We start from the raw sequence: 12074 nt of genomic DNA on the forward strand, positions 1-12074 counted from the left end.
GTGTCTGGTGGGAATCTGGGGAGTGGTGCGCGCAAACGTAGTAGCTCGGGATAAAAGAGCTCTACCAAATGTGGATTAATATATATTTTTTAAAGTCCATAGTTTGCAACAGTTTCGGGTCACTGGAGGTGTTAAAAATGAGAATGGGCAACAGGCCTCTTTTCTTTCATCTGCACTCTCCTCCGAAACGTGCCTGGAGGTCCTGGAGCACAGGAGGAATTATGCTGCCAACTCTGTAGCTCTCTGCCCCGAAGAGCTTCCAGCGATAGTGCAGCCGCCCTCTCTTCTCTAGAGCTGCCTCTGCCCCACCGCTCCTTTTCTCCCACCCTCTTGTAGTTGGCCCTGATTTTCTTTCAACCCTGCCATTTTGATTTCTTTTCCTTTGCAAATTCCCAAACCCGATAAAAGACCAAGAAGGCAGCTTTTGAAACAAAGAGGTATGCAGTTAAATTGCAGTGGGGGAGGTTCAGAAAAGGCAAGGGGGGGGGGTTGCAAGAGCATTAGTTTTGCAGCCTGCACTCTCATTCCTCCCCAAGCATCTCAGAGTCTTCTTGCTTTGCAAGACGTAAAAAGGTAAAAGTAAAGGACCCCTGACAGTTAAGTCCAGTCACGAACGACTCTGGGGTGTCCCCCTCATCCTAGACCACACAATTTCCTACCCCTTTCTGTCCAGCTTGTTGCTTATAGCTCTTCTGCAAGACAGCTTGCCCCACTCTGAATATGATTGATAAAGGATTTGGCCTACTTGAACTGCACCAGTGGAACTCCTTGCCACAAGCTCACACAAAGGCTTAGAGGAAATTTAGCAGGATCAATACAGAAAAGATCAGCCATATCTCCTGACAACTCATACATTCATAGGTGGAATTCAGTTTGGAGCCAGGGTTTGGTGTCATTTTCTCTGGGTCTGATTTGCAAATTGCCTCCTGTCAAGATGTAAGTGTGAAATGTGCAAGGGGATGGGGGGGGGATGTGTGTGTCTCTTTCCTCTTTTTTCTCTCCCCCACCCCCTTCCCACTGTGAAGAATCTCACACAAGAGACTGAAGCATTTGAGTCACCCTTACAAGTTTGGTATTATTAGAAACATTCTGAGGCCTGAGAAAGGCGATTGGGGAGGGGGGATTATTACAAAAAATAGGAAGAATTAGCGTTCCTTGAAATGTGGCTGAAGAACTGGGTCTCTGTCCTCAGCATCCATACCAGCCTTTGGGTACTTCAGAAATGCCAACTATTACATTGCCAATTTCCTTAATGGCTTTGGGCATCACTCTTTCAGAGGAAGGTGGGGCTTCCCACTAGCTAGAGCAGGTTGCCCTGGGGGCTGGATAATGGTCTCCTGGCCTTTGCTGTAATGGGGGTGGGTGGGGGAATGAAATGTAACAGTGGATTCTTTTCTGTGACCCCAGACGCAGGGCAAGCCCTTCCCTTCCCCACCCCTTTCCTTTGTTGATTCAGACTTGGGTAAGCTTTGTGTTGTTTCCCCCCTTTTTTTTTTTGCTTTGTGCCTGAGGCCAGAGTGGGACTCCAGTAGCCTTGGGTGCTGCCACAGTGTAGCGAAACTATACAGACACAAGCCTTTCATGTGTACAACCCATTTAATTTGTAGAAGCACCGTTTCCTCTCCCCTCCCCAAACAATTATTTTGCTATGTTAGCAGTGGCAGGAATTTACTTGTGTGCATTTATCATGGCACCTGTACATCATCTTCTCCTAGCAGATAAATGTGATTTATCTGCTAGGCTATACTGCCCTCTCTGTCCTGGGGAGAGAACCCAGGAATCCTAGCTCCCAGCCTTCCCTTCTCTCATACCCTGGACTCGCCCACTTCTCCCTTGAGCAAAAGGTGGGAAGGAAGCAATAAGGCAAAACTGAAAAAGATGGTCTTTCTGGCTTGCCTTCATGATCCAGCCTGGATTGTTGAGTGGCAGTGCCATGAAGAGGTATAACAGGGGTGTGAATAAAGGGAGTGAAGGTTTTTTGCTGGGGAGGTGTGAGCCACTTCTGATTTGCTTTGTTTTTCTTTTCTTATGCCTGGCTGTCTAGCACTGTATTTTATACTCCTCCAGCATGCAGGAAGGCTAAAGAAACTCAGACGGGTCTGAACACTTCAGCTGGAAACCCGGCTATTCTTAAAGACAGTGCCTGTGTGTGTGTGTGTGTGTGTGTGAGAGAGAGAGAGAGAGAGAGAGAGTTGTGCTTCCATCTTGCAATCCAGATTTTCATCCACAAAGGAAGCCTTGGTTTGTTGCTTCCAATAGGAGTTGGCTGACTTGCGCGGCTTGAAAACAAAATGCTGGGCCTGAAAAGAAGCCTCTTGGAAATCCTGGCTTCTTTTAGGCAATAGCAGAACCTAGTACAGTGGTACCTCGGGTTAAGAACTTAATTCGTTCCGGAGGTCCGTTCTTAACCTGAAACTGTTCTTAATCTGAAGCACCACTTTGGCTAATGGGGCCTCCTGCTGCCGCTGTGCCACCAGAGCCCGATTTCTGTTCTCATCCTGAAGCAAAGTTCTTAACCAGAGGTACTATTTCTGGGTTAGCGGAGTCTGTAACCTGAAGCGTCTGTAACCCAAGGTACCACTGTAGTTGTGCATACAGTCTCTCTCTCTCCTTTGGGCTCCCTTCCCCAGCTCTCTTTAGCCCGAGAGGTCGGAGCAGAAGGATACAGGAGCTGACTCCAGGGTTTTGAGAAAGGACAGGAATCCTGTGGTTGGAGGAGGAGGAGGAGGAGGGTTGGGCGACTGGAGCCTGGAAGTGAAGTGGCAGGATTAAGGACTGGGGGATCAGATGTGTTAAAACATAATGTTTAGGTGCTCTTTACCCCAGTGTGCTGTGGTTGCAGGAGAAACTTGAGCTCGCTCGGACCAGGTGCTCCCCATCCTTGTCTCCTGCCTGCTTATTCCGCCCCTAGGAACGGTTCTGCTCTCCCTCCCCCATCTTCCTTCATTACAAAGCCTGGAGGAACGCTGCTGGGTTGACATAAAAGCAAAGCCACATCCTGGCTCCAGGGAAAGCCGCAGGGGGACTATCTGGGGGACAGAGAGCCCTGCTCAGGATGGGGAGAAGAAGGCCCGGCCCCTCTAACCCCTGCTGTAGGAGACGCATGTGGTCCAGGGAGACCGGGAGCCAGGCCTCTTTGGCTCTGGGACAGGGGAGCACAGTGGTTCTAGAAAAGAGCACAGCCTGCAGTTGCAGTGAGTCAAAGGAAACCGAGATTCAGGTTAGCTTAACTCAGCACTTCATTTGTCAGTGCTTTCTCTTTTGAGCAACTGTATTAATGGGTGGGGGGAGCCATGGGAAAGGACCCCAGAAAAGGAAGCACAAACCTAAAGGCAGGGCTGTTGACTTTATAAAGAATTTTGTGTTTGTGACAACAACTATCATGCCAATTTATTTAAATCAGTATGCCTATTGCAAAACCTCCACATGCCTTTTGATATATTTAAAGAAGTGTGAGGTCACTTACAATTTCAGAAAATGGGCAAGGCTGCACTCCTATGGACGCTTGCCTGGGAATTTACAGAATTACTTATTTCTGATTATACGTGAGTTGGGTTTTGCTGCAAAGCTTACTGTTCATTGTTAGCAACAAAGGTCCTATTTCGTATTGTCTTTCTCTTTTATTACAGTAATGGACCAAACTCAAAAGAACCTTGACAAACAAACAAGAGAGTCCTCACTGGATTGTCCCACAGATTAATCCATGGACTTTAATTCTTGCCTTGCAGCCTTGTGGGGGGGGGGCACTCTTTGAAGTGTCCCCTCACTTCTCTAGCACTGTCTAATTGACATGGGCAGGTCCTAGACGGTGTTACTGATAGGTGCAGGCTGGGAACTCATGTTTTGTCTCTTGTTCTATTTGAGTCTCAAAACATGGGGCAGGGGTCCATGCTTCCTTCCCCAGCTGCCTGCATAGTGCACCTTCCTGACATAACCAAAAGAGGATTATGGAGAAAATTAGGATTTGGAACTAGGGAACCATGAGGCTCAAATTTGGGAGAGTGAAGCACAGGGCCCATCACGAGGCTGCTGCAGAGGTAAAATGAGTGGCTTCACTATACGAAGAGGTTTTCTGCATCACTAAGGGTGGCAGAAAGGGTGGCGCTGTGGGTTAAACCACAGAGCCTAGGACTTGCCGATCAGAAGGTTGGCAGTTCGAAGCCCCGCAACAGGGTGAGCTCCTGTTGCTCAGTCCCAGTTCCTGCCAACCTAGCAGTTCAAAAGGACGTCAAAGTGCAAGTAGATAAATAGGTACCGCTCCGGCGGGAAGGTAAACGGTGTTTCCGTGCGCTGCTCTGGTTCGCCAGAAGCGGCTTAGTCATGCTGGCCACATGACCCGGAAGCTGTACGCCGGTTCCCTCGGCCAATAAAGCGAGATGAGCGCCGCAACCCCAGAGTCGGCCATGACTGGACCTAATGGTCAGGGGTCCCTTTACCTTTAAGGGTGGCAGAATGGGAACCAGGCATATTGGACCTGTGGAGCTTACTCTGGTGGGAAGTTCTCCCATGCAACCCTCGGAAACGAATCCGGGCTCAGCAGGGCTTGCATAGGAGAACTGGCTTCCAGCTGGACTGTGCCTCAGTGTTGGCTAGTGAGAAAGGGTCTTCTTCTGCCATGGGCATGGAAACGTCTTGAGGCCGTGTTTGGGGCAGCAGAGACCTCTCTGGTCCAAAACCAGGGGCACCTCTGGGAGATTCCTGCTCTCTTTCCTTGCCTGCAGTCTTACTGAGCCGGCCCCACCATTTTTTTCCATCCATCTGGGTGAGAAGAGCTATCTTTAGAAAGGGGCCGGGCTGGGGAGCTCTGGGCCTGTAGTTCACTGTGTCAGCAACAGCTGCCAGGCTCTGTGCGGGGAGGGGAAGCCTGGGCCTGAGACGGGAAAGGGCTCTCGGATGGGAGGGGAAGGGCGTTGAGGGCCGTATGCTAACAACCGGATCCCAAGACTTGCTGTGCCAGCAAGTAAAATAATTTAGGATGGGGTGTACGAACTGCTGTGCCAACGCTGCGTCATTGTGACATTTCGCTGGCACTGCTGGGATCACTGTCTTGTCGCTCAATGCTGTTGCCAAGGTTTGGGGGGGGGAGGAGTTTGCCCAGGTGTGACCCCTACCCTTTCCAAGTGCATTCTATTGGAATATTAGCGTGAGGCCCAAAGGAAGTGCTTCTTAACAAAAGTCGTATTTAATTATACAGCGTCAGACAATTTTAATCATTAACATGTCCCAGAGTCTGTTCTGTCAGGGTATATATGCAAATAAGTATAGGGCCGGTGCCTGCACTGAGCATCCTCAGGCAGCAGCCAGGAACCTTTATTTAAGTTCCCCACTTAAATTTGGGGGGGCATTGTGAGTAATGTATGTGGTGCATTGCCATGTAAGCCTGTGTGCTGGGGTCTGTGCACACATGCAAAGGTATGGCAGATGTCTTTAAAGCAGGCATAGGCAAACTTGGCCCTCCCGAAGTTTTGGGCCTACAACTCCCATCATCCCTAGCTAACAGGACTAGTGGTCAGGGATGATGGGAACTGTAGTCTTAAAAACATCTGGAGGGCCAAGTTTCCCTATGCCTGCTTTGAAGGCTGGAGAAGGCTCCAGCTATGTGCATTGTGTCCTCCAAACCCTGCAAGGAAAAAACCCAAATTGTTTAGCCAGAAGAAATCATGCTGATGAAGAAGATTCACATGCATAATAAATATTATTTAATTGGGATCTAAAAATAGCTTGGTGCCGCAAGAGTGAAATCAAAAGACTAGCCCTGCCCATAGCTCTGCAGTTTGCAAATACATGATGAAGGGAAAACAGGAACTAATTGGGGGTGGGTGGACACATTAGAACGATTGCTTGTGCATAATTGTTTCCAAGGTGGAAGTTAAAATACTTCAGATATCCTAGGGGAAGGACTAGTCCTTTTTTAAAAAAGCAAAAATTAAAAATTGTCCACGTTTCACACAGCTCACTTTGACATACGGCCCTCAGAGAGTTGAGCATGGGTCATTATGGCCCTCCAAAAATGTTAGCCATCCTTGGACTAGACAAATGGAAGAAGCGCATTATGTGGAGCTGGTGGGAGATGATCTTTAGGGAAAGGAACTAGCAACCATGGGAGGAAGAGTAAGAAGTGACGCAGCTCCCACCAGTCAGTCCTTTAGTTCTCACTCCCAACGGAGATGAAGCCCTGGGCAGAGGAATTCTATACTCCACCACTATGTGGGCAGAACAGCTCTTGTCTCTAGTCCATGCTCAGCCCGCTCCAAGAGGAAACGTTTTGACAGTAAGAGCTGTTTGACAGTGGAGTGGTCTCCCTCGGGAGGTGGTGGACTCTCCTTCCTAGGAGGTTTCTAAGCAGAAGTGGGATGGCCATCTGTCATGGAAGCTCTAGCTGAGATTCCTGCATTGCTAAGGGGTTGGACTCTTGAGGTCCCTTCCAACGCTATGATTGTATGGTAAAGGGTTAAACACAGTTGAAAGAAATGTTTTTTCAATTCTGCAAAACTCCAGTCCTGCCCTTTGGCAATGCTGCCATTGCCTGCCAATCCCACATTGCCCATAATGGAAGGAACTGGCCCATGCTGGTCAAGCTGGGGAAGCGTCCACAGTGATACCACGTCCCCTTAGTGCACGAAGCAATGCCACGGTGGCCACAGATGATGAACCCCAGTAGCACAGGCAGCTGGTGTGCAGCTTCCAAAAGACTTCAGGTGCCCTGCAGGGTGGGGTCCTAAGTTTCACATACCACTGTGCCTACAAGTGTGCAGACTCAAGGACCCAGCCAGTCTCCCACCTGTGCAGCCCATGGGACCGTCTCTCCTCCAGCAGTTTGGCGGAGAAGCCAGTCTTGCTTGCCAGCACCCAACACGGCTACTCACCCCTTCATACACTCCATCAGAAGCACCCCTTGGCATACTCTCAGAGGCCGACCCCCACAACCAGAGACAGCAAATGCAGTACAGTGGTACCTCGGGTTACGTACTTAATTCATTCCGGAGGTCCGTTCTTAACCTGAAACTGTTCTTAACCTGAAGCACCACTTTAGCTAATGGGGCCTCCTGCTTCCGCCGCGCTGCCAGAGCACGATTTCTGTTCTCATCCTGAAGCAAAGTTCTTAACCCGAGGTAATATTTCTGGGTTAGCGGCGTATGTAACCTGAAGTGTATGTAACTCGACCTGCACATTCACGTTGGACCTGCACATTCTAATTCAGTTAATACAGATTATTTATTTCTTAAGCAGAAGTGCAGTTAGATAAGTTTAGGTTCTGGATTTAATGGTTTTAAAGGGTCTTCCTCTTGATGATAATGTGCATTACAGGCAACTCCCAATTTAGATGGAGGTTACGTTTCAAGGCACCACGTGTTTAAATGAATTCGCATGTATTTGAAACACCGTTGAAAAAGCCTGCAAATGCCCCGTTCTACCCCTTTTTGCAATGTTTTTGGGTTTGGTGTGATGAGCGCATGTGCGGTCACACACTTTGGACGGGCCTAAAATGGTCGCTGCCTCTACTTCACTTCAAGATACAGTGGTACCTTGGGTTAAGAACTTAATTCGTTCCGGAGGTCCGTTCTTAACATGAAACTGTTCTTAACCTGAAGCACCACTTTAGCTAATGGGGCCTCCTGCTTCCGCCGCGCTGCCAGAGCACGATTTCTGTTCTCATCCTGAAGCAAAGTTCTTAACCCGAGGTAATATTTCTGGGTTAGCGGCGTATGTAACCTGAAGTGTATGTAACTCGAGGTACCAGTGTACAATATACTCACATAAAGACTACCTTACACTGCGTTTAAATCCAAAATCGCATTTGGATAGAAACTGATAAGGCCAGAAATACGGCCTGCTCAAAATGCCAGGCCAGCGCTCCTGAAGTTCAGTCAACTAAGAAGCTGGCAATCCTGCAGTTTCTTAACTGCTCCTGTTTTTCCAGCCTCCGCCTCCGGCCTTTGATGACACTCCCCGCCCCCTTCTTCCTCTTCTGTGAAACGCAAAGGGTTAACCCCCCCCCAACAGTCCAACAGAGCAGGGTTAGGGCAGGATACATCCTGCTGCACCACCCACATTTGGCTTCTCTTCCCTCCCTCCAACTTTTTTTCCTCTTGCAGAACCCTTAATATGTTCCATATGGGCCCATCCTGTGCACAGAGGCTTCCGGTGGTCCTGGGGCTGGAGCTGTTGGTGGAATGGACACCCTGAATTCTGAATCACACCGAAGTCTCCTTCCAGCCCCTATATGGGGTTTCTTCTTTTGAGTTGGCCTTCCCTGTGCAAGGGAGGGGGGTATAATAAAGCTGATACAGATCTCTGTTTACCCCCACCACACACTGCTTATACTGGACATATTCCCAGGTTGTTTTTATGCGCTCAGATTCTATTTAGTATTTTGTCTGGAGATGGAACACTGGGGGTCAGCACGTACTCAAAACTTGTTTTGGGGTGGGGACTTCTGGAAAACCTTCTGAATGGCCACCACTCCTTGCCAGACTTGGTGGGCTTGCCTGCTTCTAAACCTTTTTGAAAAGACCTACTTTCCTTTCACCAGAACCGAGGACATGCATGCTGCATTCTGCGGAGTGGATGCTCAACAGACATACTGCCATCATGCCTCTGGTTCTTGCTTGGAGTTGGTGCCCTGTAATTTTTACAAGCAGGTCTTTAATTTGCTGCAAGCTGGACACAGTTTGAGAGCGAGAGAGAGAGAAAGACAAGCTTGTAGGGTGGAGTCAGGAGGTAGACTGCAACCAGCTCAGATTTTTAAGCAAAGGAGGAGATTGCCAAGGCCTGATGCTGAGTGTTGAAAAAAGCCCCCTAACCCTCTTTATTTCTGAGCCAGCTAAACACTTTCCTCTGGGTCCTGGATTGCCTTCCTTTCTGGCTAATGTGGCGGCTAATCGTGGCAGTAATTTGTGTGGTTTTTCAGTGCCAGTGATGGGTTTAGAAAATAGATAAGCAACAGCTTTGTAACATCAGGCGTGGACATTTACAGGGTTGTCATGCAGAGGTTGTCAGGTAGGCTCTGCTGGCAGGGCTGGGATGGGGGATAGATTCTGTCACGTTGGACCTGCACATTCTAATTCAGTTAATACAGATTATTTATTTCTTAAGCAGAAGTGCAGTTAGATAAGTTTAGGTTCTGGATTTAATGGTTTTAAAGGGTCTTCCTCTTGATGATAATGTGCATTACAGGCAACTCCCAATTTAGATGGAGGTTACGTTTCAAGGCACCACGTGTTTAAACGAATTCGCATGTATTTGAAACACCGTTGAAAAAGCCTGCAAATGCCCCGTTCTACCCCTTTTTGCAATGTTTTTGGGTTTGGTGTGATGAGCGCATGTGCGGTCACACACTTTGGACGGGCCTAAAATGGTCGCTGCCTCTACTTCACTTCAAGATACAGTGGTACCTTGGGTTAAGAACTTAATTCGTTCCGGAGGTCCGTTCTTAACATGAAACTGTTCTTAACCTGAAGCACCACTTTAGCTAATGGGGCCTCCTGCTGCCGCTGCGCTGCCACCACACGATTTCTGTTCTCATCCTGAAGCAAAGTTCTTAACCCGAGGTAATATTTCTGGGTTAGCAGAATCTGTAACCTGAAGCGTATGTAACCCGAGGTACCACTGCACTGGCTGTGTGTACAACCAAACTTTTAAAGTACAGTATATTGCTCCCCTCAAAGAATCCTGGGAATGGTAGTTAATTCCTCACAGAGCTAGAAATCCTAGCACCCTTAATAAACTACAGTTCCCAGAGTTTTTGGTGGTGGTAAGAAACGTGTGTGAAATGTGTGCTGTGCACACAGGCATGGAAAGGCAGCCTTGCTGCTCATCCTGCTGGGTGGGACCCTGGACGCACTCTGCCCTGATGGCAACATTGCCCTCAAGACTCTCCTCTTATACTTGCTTTCTGGAAGGTTCTGTAATGGACCCCCACCCCGTTTTATTGCAGGCTTATGGATGGTGCGTAGGAGTTCTAATCCATGTTAGCGACTAGGGTGTTGATTATGTTCCCTCCCGGAGGATGAAGGCATGGCTTTATGCAAGTGGTGAATCAGAGAGAACAGAAAGGGTGTGTGAGTCAATGAGTCCCTCCGTAAATAAAATGCATATATATCTCAGTGCTTAATTTCTGCAGGAGAAAAGGGGCTCTGAGGGTCAAACCTGCTTTGAACCAGTTTTCCTTAATCCTAAGAGTTTGGGGACAGGTGCTAGTCACTCTGACAAGGGCAAAGCAGCTAAACTTCCTTTATTATTACTAACAAATCTCCCAGTACTGGTACTGAAATCAGAACTGAAGGTTGAACATGTGGCCCAATCGCCTTCTCAGTCCGGCCCGCGGACAGTCCAGAAATCAGCATGTTTTTACATGAGTAGAATGTGTCCTTTTATTTAAAATGCATCTCTGGGTTATTTGTGGGGCATAGGAATTCGTTCATTCCCCCCACCCAAAAAAATATTCCGGCCCCCCACATGATCTGAGGGACGGTGGACCGTCCCACGGCTGAAAAGGGTTGCTGACCCCTGCTATTCCCACAATCCTTGTTCCTGTCTAGCCGTAGCCCCTCCTTCATCTTCCTGCCAACACTGCAGGCCCTATCCCACACACCTCAACCCATGACTGTGCTCTGCCATAACTGTTTTAAGTCAGGTCTGTAGCGCATTTGCTTCCTGCCCCAGCCTGGCTGGCAGAAAGACGGAGGGTGTGCATTATGGTGCCACCCCACTGACGGAAACAGTGGGGCACAAAGTTAATTGACCCCGAGAATGCCAGAGTGAAAGCCAGGAAGAACAGTATGAGAGACTGCAAAGGATGTTCTCTTCACAGGTTTCTTCAAATACTCCCACTAAGGAGCACTGCTATGTGTGTGTGCATCTGTGTGCATATAAAGGTAGACTTGGAGCTGTTTTGTCCCCCCACTGTGATTGCTGCAATTTGTGGGAAGGGATTAATTCGTCGGGGGGGGGGGTGGGCTGGGAACCTGCTTTCGCCAGCAAAGGCTGCGATTTGCATTTTTATTTTACCCAGAATCCTTTGTGTGGCAGGGTTTCGCTCTTTTCCTCTCCCCCACCCCCCGCAGGTGACAGCCTTATGTAGGTGACTCCTGGACAGATTTGACACAAATACTGCCAGACACAAGTGGCCTTGGATTGGCAGCCAGGCTGTCTGCTTCTGAGAAGCCTTGAAGCCCTTGCAGCCCTGGAGAGGCTGGGAATGGCACTTCTCTGTCAAGTCCATCTCTCCATGGGAAACATTAAAGATACTACAAAAGGGTTTCTTTCACACACACACACAGGCTTAATGGTTTTTAAAAGCCCTTCCAGCCTCCAGTTTTGTTAATGGAAAACGGAGCTTTAATTGTGTTCCAAGCACTTTCGTACATAAGTGGTTAGGGATTTTCCTCGCGACCCCCGATGACCCCCCTCCCTCTGTGCAGGCTTCTGGGTTCTCTTGACACCCCCACCTCCATATCTCAGTCCCCACCTTTGCCTTATCCATATCAGTGTCTAATCCCTGCTTTGAGACTCATTAATCCATTTGACCCAGCCTGGCTTGCATTACAAGGGTGGGCTGTGAGTTGGGGGGGGGGAGGATCTTTAAAGCCCTGTGGGACCTGCAGGCAGAGCCTCAGGCAGGAATAGCAGTGGGGGGGTTGGTGGGGGTCGGGACCCTGATGCAGAAGGGACCCCTGTGCCATCTGTTCCTTTCACTCCACAGTGCAGATGGTGTCAGCACATTTGCGGAACAGGTAACCCCCTGGGGAATAGAGAGCTTGATGGGTTTTCTCTTTCCGTGGGGCAAGGGAAGAGTAGGAAGGGGCGTGGGTTTGCCATTTGGCTCTTGACCAGCTGCCCCACATCGCCAGAGCTCAGATTTGTGTGGAAAGAACATGGCGACTTTTTCCTTCCCTCCGCTCCCTGCTAACAGTTCTTAACTTTCATTATTATATAGCCCTGTCAGTGCCCGTGTCACTTTACATAGAGAGGAATGGAAGGTCTCTGTCCCCAAGGAGCTTACATCCTAAATTTTGAAAGTGGAAGAGAGAACAAAGGGAGAGTTGTGGGTAACAAAGGCTTAGGATGACTTA

The 12074-nt window shown here is 48.8% G+C and overlaps 1 protein-coding gene across 1 annotated transcript in view; it reads left to right on the plus strand.

Annotated features, from left to right (window-relative positions):
- The window catches only part of FGD1 (FYVE, RhoGEF and PH domain containing 1), a 44002-nt gene that overhangs the window by 799 nt on the left and 31129 nt on the right, over positions 1 to 12074 (plus strand). The window lies entirely within an intron of this gene.

This window comes from Podarcis erhardii, assembly GCF_964252035.2.
Source record: "Podarcis erhardii genome assembly, chromosome: 17".
NCBI lineage: Eukaryota > Metazoa > Chordata > Lepidosauria > Squamata > Lacertidae > Podarcis > Podarcis erhardii.